Here is a 6,011-nt window from a genome sequence, read left to right as displayed (position 1 = left end):
ACATTCAAAATTAACAATATCTATATGTAGAGAGAGAGAGCTTCACATCTCCTCACATATAAGGAAAATTTCATATCCTTTCTTTTCAGTTTTATATATGTGTTTTGTGTATAGTGAGTCCTTTGAGATGTCCATCTTCTTGACCATCTTAAGATTTTTGCTGTGGATCTCAAAAGATTCTTTAGTTTAGTGTTTTTTTTTTTTTGGTGAATTTTATTTAGGAAAGTGCAAAAAGTCAAAGTGACCATGCATGAAAGACGATGTGTCAGGGCATTTTATAACAATGTTTGAAAAGTCCTTTGACAATGCAAACAACACAACACCAAAACACATATATCTGTAGATATATTTGCTTAGTCAAATTGCAAAAAATTTTGTTAGTAAGTAAATGAAAATGTCCTCAAGAAATATAGGAAATGAATTCAAACCGCACTCAATACAATTAATAAGAAGAACATGTGGAATAATGTAGCTACACAAACGAAAACGTAAAAGTTGGCAACAGAATTTAAGGATGTTTTAGTCAAAGCCTTTAAATCAAATAAATATTGCTAAGTGAACTTCTGTTTTGAGACTGGATGTATTTAAAAATCTTTTGGTTAATTCACATTGGTTAAAAATTTGAAAAATTAAAATCATCAAAGAAATAGACCCATACTTTACTGACTGTGGTTCCTTTAAAAGATTTAAACACAAACACAAATTTTTACTTTAAAAAAATGGAAGGTTCCTATAATACCACGGTTGTGTGAGTGTACCTATCCGTTGATTTTAAATAATTTACTTTTCTAAATTAAGAAAATGCTCCCTCTTTTTGTACGTTTGGTAGGTACACTGAGGGAAAAGCCTGAAATCAATGAAAACCACATTGAAGATGAACATCTTAAAATCAACGTGGAAAAAACGTTCCGTTTTTTAAAGTCACATAAATCAAAGTAGTTCATCTTTGAAATAACGACGTTTCAACTTCAATTTATTTTTTCCCTCAGTGTAGGTACAATTAGTGGGTAGGTATAGGTAATCTTATTGATTGTATTTGCTCATAGAACGAATCAAAACAATTGAATAAACACTCTAGGTATTTACTGACTGCGAAGATATTAGAAAGGAATATGATATGATAACAGTTATTTGACAACGCATATTCGTGAGTCAGGTTGGCCGAGCGGTCTAAGGCGCCAGATTTAAGCTCTGGTTCCCGAGAGGGAGCGTGGGTTCGAACCCCACACCTGACAAAATTTTTGGTTATAATTTTTTTTTTTTTAAATAATCTACACTCCTGCTCAAATTTAACGCACATCATATTTATTTTACAGAAAATTCCTACTATTACTTTGTCTCACAGTATCGTGGTTATTTTCTCAAATAAGACAGGAGTGATCTTAAATTGAAGGTATGGAGTAAAATGTTTGTGGGGAAGATTTGGAGAGGTATGCTGAAGTCTATCTGTCAACCCGCGAACCTTTTAGAGATGAGTCATAAATTTTCATGGAGTAAACTCTGCCTCACAACACCTACGGAGTTAGTGAGATCTCCTAGACCTAATTTAAGTACCCAAAGATACTTGGCTGATATTCTCGAACAGCATGCGGTTCCAATCACCCCTAGATTTGGTCCACAAATCAGTCTGATGCACGATAATGCATGCAAGAGTGGTTTGAGAATATCTTCATGATTAAAATGTGCCACCTTTGAATTGACCACACAGATATCCGGATGTAAATTCAATAGAACATGTCTAGGAAATGTTGAAAAAAATGCATTTGCGGCCGAAATCCACCTCCAACCATTCTTGATTAACAGAAAACTGCAGTGAAAGAAAAGTTACAACAAAACCTTCAAAACTTAATTCGTGGAATGAATAGACGACTCCAAATTACCATATGCGCTAGAGGAGACAATGCCAGGTATTGAAAAAAATTATTGGAAAGAACTGTCAAGCGTTTCCATTTTTTTAAATTTTTTTTCTTAAAAAACAAAAATTATTTTAATATCAGTTTTCAGACCTTGACAGATCTCCACTGGTGTTTTGAGGTTTTTCGCAAGTTTCTTGATTTAACATTGTGTAGGTTGTAGTTAGTCTAGCGTTATGTGTGATATACCAAATGAAAGCTAATTGTATCAGGATGCTCATAAATGTTTAATCAAATTTCTATCTGCTTTTGGTCAAAAGTTATAACCTGTTGAATTCTAAAATTTTATTTTACCGTTATCTCAAAATTGTGTATCCAAAAATGATTGAAACTTCGCACACATATAGTCGTAGTCATGATCTATCATAACTCCATATAGTTTATTCCTGTATCTATTAAGAAAAAAAGATAAAAATAATAAACGATGAAAAATTTGTTTCTTCCGTTATTCAGTCAAAACTCACTAAACGATTCTAAGTTCTTGCACATGTATGCAAAACCTACATGTCCTTAAAGTTTGAGATTTTTTGAACGCCCCAAAAAAAAAGCTAAAAATCAAAAACTACCCAAAAATACCCCTATAAAAAAGGTGTTTTTCAAAAATTCATATTTCAAAACGCAGAGTGTTAGAAAAAAATTCGTATTAGACGCCTAATTTTTTGTTTCCACGTCTTTCACCTGGCACCTTAAGAATTATCAAAAAAATTTCCCTTACCCAAAATCATCATTTTGTCATACCCTAACACATGTACAACATTCAAACAAAACTTTATAGCTTAGTTTCAAAATTTTTTATAATTTTTTCTTAAATGCAGTTATTCTTAAATTAATCTCATCTATCTATAGGAAAAAAATTAATTCTCTTCGACTTCGCGTTTTGATTTTAGCCCAAGTTTCATCTTTACCTTTTACCCCTGTTTACCCTATTAAATGCAGGAATTTTTAAAAATCCTTCATTTGGATTAAGCTTTCAGTTGTTATCTTTCAAAAAAACTATAGAAGATTTTTGTATCTCTAATAGTTTATTTTTAATTTTGAATTGAAATTTTTTGGCGCACTGCGAAAGTGCGAGAGTGTAACGTTAGAAAATGGCGTCACTTTTTTGTGTTGGCTGCCATGGTTCATCGATTTATAAGACGTTACCACGTCAAAAACGATTTTTAAGATCGATTTTTCCGTAAAGACAGTAATAATGATCAGCTAGATATGCTTTTCTAATGCACTTTGACCTTCTTAATTTAAATTTAGTATCAGAATTGCTCAAACGCCTTATTTGTACGCTTAGAATCATAATATAGGGGTAAAATTTTGTAAACTTTTGACGTGACTTCTTTAAAAATTATCTCATTTTTATTGGTACATACTTCAGCAATCAGCATGACAACAAATCCCAGATAACTTTGTTCTATGTAAACCTTAAAACAAATAAAATAATTTTTTGAACAATACCTACTAAAAACAAAACATAAATTACAAAGATTTGCAAACAACTGTTGGTAGGTAACATTCTAAAAAAAATCACATGACAATTTCAAAAATTGCTCTTTATCTAAATTTTTCACCACATAATTTTGTATTTCATCTTAATTTCTTTTTTACAAATCAAACACACGTGACGACCACACAACAACTTTTTAATTTTACATATTTTTTTGGTAAATGAGTTGAGTGAGTTAAAAATGTGACTTTTTGAATCATAAAACCTATAATCAGTATCTTTACATGCAGATAATGTTCTAAGTTATCTTTTATAAGAATATAAAAGATCCAAATTTACTTTCTTATGTCTTGCAATTAGTGTTAAAAGTTAACACAAATACAATAATTGTTTTGGATTTTTTATTAAAACAGTTGTAAAAAAGTTTCCGAAAGCAAACAATTCTATTGTTCTCAACTTTTTTTCTGCTTTTTTTTGTGTACAAACATAATAAAAGTCTTTGAACTTGACATTCAGAGATCTGTTGCTAAGTTTATTACTCCACATCATTATTCATTACTATAATTTCACAACAAAAATTTGGTGCGTCTGCCAGATTTTTTAAAACATTGACATTTCATTTGTAAAAATACCATAGAACAAAGCAAAAGTAGAAAAAGAACTCTGTGTATCTTTTCTTATTTTATAGTTTAAGTTTAAACTATTTTGAAGAATAGATAATTTAATATAGTATTTGTGCATTTCTTAGACGGTTTTTTAAAATTTAATATAACATGCATGTTTTGTATTTTTTTTTTCGAAAAAAAAGTGATAATAATTAATTCATTAAAGCTGAAAAATCACATATACTTTCAGTTTTTTAAATTTGTGTGTTTGATTGGTAGTTTTTTGCTGCGACAGAAACGATATTATATAAACGATATAATATCTTAAATGAAGGCTTTACTTTAGCTAAATCAGCGTGCCATAACTATGGCGACATAGATTAAATTAATTAAATTAATTTATAAATTAACTTAATGTAATCTAAAAGAGATATTCTCAAATTGATGAAAAAAAAAAAACTAAACATAAGATATTTTTTTTCAAATAATAGCAATAATCCTTCATTTGAGATTTATTTAATTTGTCTTACCTCTACTCCAAATTTGCAAATATTACAAGAAAATTATATCTTTTATAATAGATAGGTAACTCATTTTTGAAGCGTCTTCTTTAAAACTTTAAAAGTTCATATTTTAATATGGAATTATACTTACATCCTTTATTGTTTTGTTTTTTTTTTTTTTTTATTACAATTATAGGCTATTGATTATGTAGTTTAGAAAGGAACTAAGACGTTCACGGGTTTTTATTGCAGGAATCGTTGAATGGGTTATAAAAGAAGATAAAACCGCGGAGTGCTATTAAATGAGAGGGTGGAAACTGAAGAGGTGCAAAAGCCCCCATTTTGGTTTTTTCAATATACCTCGTAAACCAAGCAAAATTTTGACATATTGCACAAAAAACTTTTTGTAGAGAATTAAATTTCCTATTGGAATGTTTTTTAAAAATTGAAAAAAAAAAATTTCCATACCACAATAGTCGAAACAATCATAAAAAAAATATCAAAAAAATCGATTTTTTGAGTTTTTTTGTTTTTTAGTTATACATTTTTTTTGGGTTGAGATAGACAAAAACATTGCTCCAAAGAAAAAAAGAAGATTAAATTTAATTCAAAATGCTGTACTCACAAAGTTTTTTCATTGAAAATTAACCGAAGTATGGCCATTTTAATCTATCTCTTTTTCGCATTTTTAGTTTTACTCAAGTAAAACTGAAACATTTGAGGGGAATGTACGATAACTTAAGCACCAAGAACTGATAATGAGATTTTGTTGAGGGGTTAAATACAATCATTGTTTACTATGGGAGGGGGGGTCAATGTCCCCCCGTTTTGGCGGGAGGGGCAATTTTCTTAAAAAAAATACTTAAAATAAAAAAAAAATTATTAAAAACAACGGCAACACTTACAGTTTTGATTGATACTTTTTTCAAAAGCTAGAATTATAAACTTAATATTAATTTTAAAATGAAGTTATTTTAATAATTAATTTAATTTTTGCATATCTACCGGCACATTTTCTTCAGGTGAAGATTAGACGACAGGGTGAGAAGTTACACTAGTGGTGCCCAAAAAATGCATGTTTGTAACTTTTTTTTTTAATTTTATTTTTGGTCTACCTCTTTACCCGAAAAAGATAGAGTGCTAAGTGTTTTTTTGTTATATGCAACTGTGTTTTGGCTCAATTTGCGTGTATATGTTATGTCTACATCAATTTCGCTTTTTTTTTAAATTAATTTTATGTGCCAAATTTCATGCTTGGGCTAGTTGTAACATTTTTCCGGGGCAAGTTGTACCATGTAAAAACCTACCTCTACTGAAAAATTGTTTACCTAATATAATTAACAACCCTGAATATGAATGCTTGTAATTGAATTTGTATTTATTTTGAAATTGGAAACGCTTTTTGAACCACCACTTGAATTCATAAAGCTTATAAAACAATTTATGAATTCAAATAACTTTAATTAAAGACTACTGTTAAATTTTCTCTGGAAATCTTGAATTTGCTCCACTTTTTTTTTTAATTTGCACCAAAATTTCATGACTGAGGTTT

At 29.3% G+C, this 6,011-nt stretch overlaps 1 non-coding gene across 1 annotated transcript; it reads left to right on the top strand.

Annotated features, from left to right (window-relative positions):
• The first annotated feature begins 1,151 nt into the window (after window positions 1-1,151).
• Trnal-uaa (transfer RNA leucine (anticodon UAA)) lies at window positions 1,152-1,235 on the top strand. Its single transcript has one exon. It is a non-coding gene; the product is annotated as a tRNA-Leu (tRNA).
• Window positions 1,236-6,011: the final 4,776 nt, after the last annotated feature.

Source organism: Episyrphus balteatus, chromosome 3 (assembly GCF_945859705.1).
Source record: "Episyrphus balteatus chromosome 3, idEpiBalt1.1, whole genome shotgun sequence".
Taxonomy (NCBI): Eukaryota; Metazoa; Arthropoda; class Insecta; order Diptera; family Syrphidae; genus Episyrphus; species Episyrphus balteatus.
This window is presented reverse-complemented; position numbering and strand designations above follow the sequence as displayed.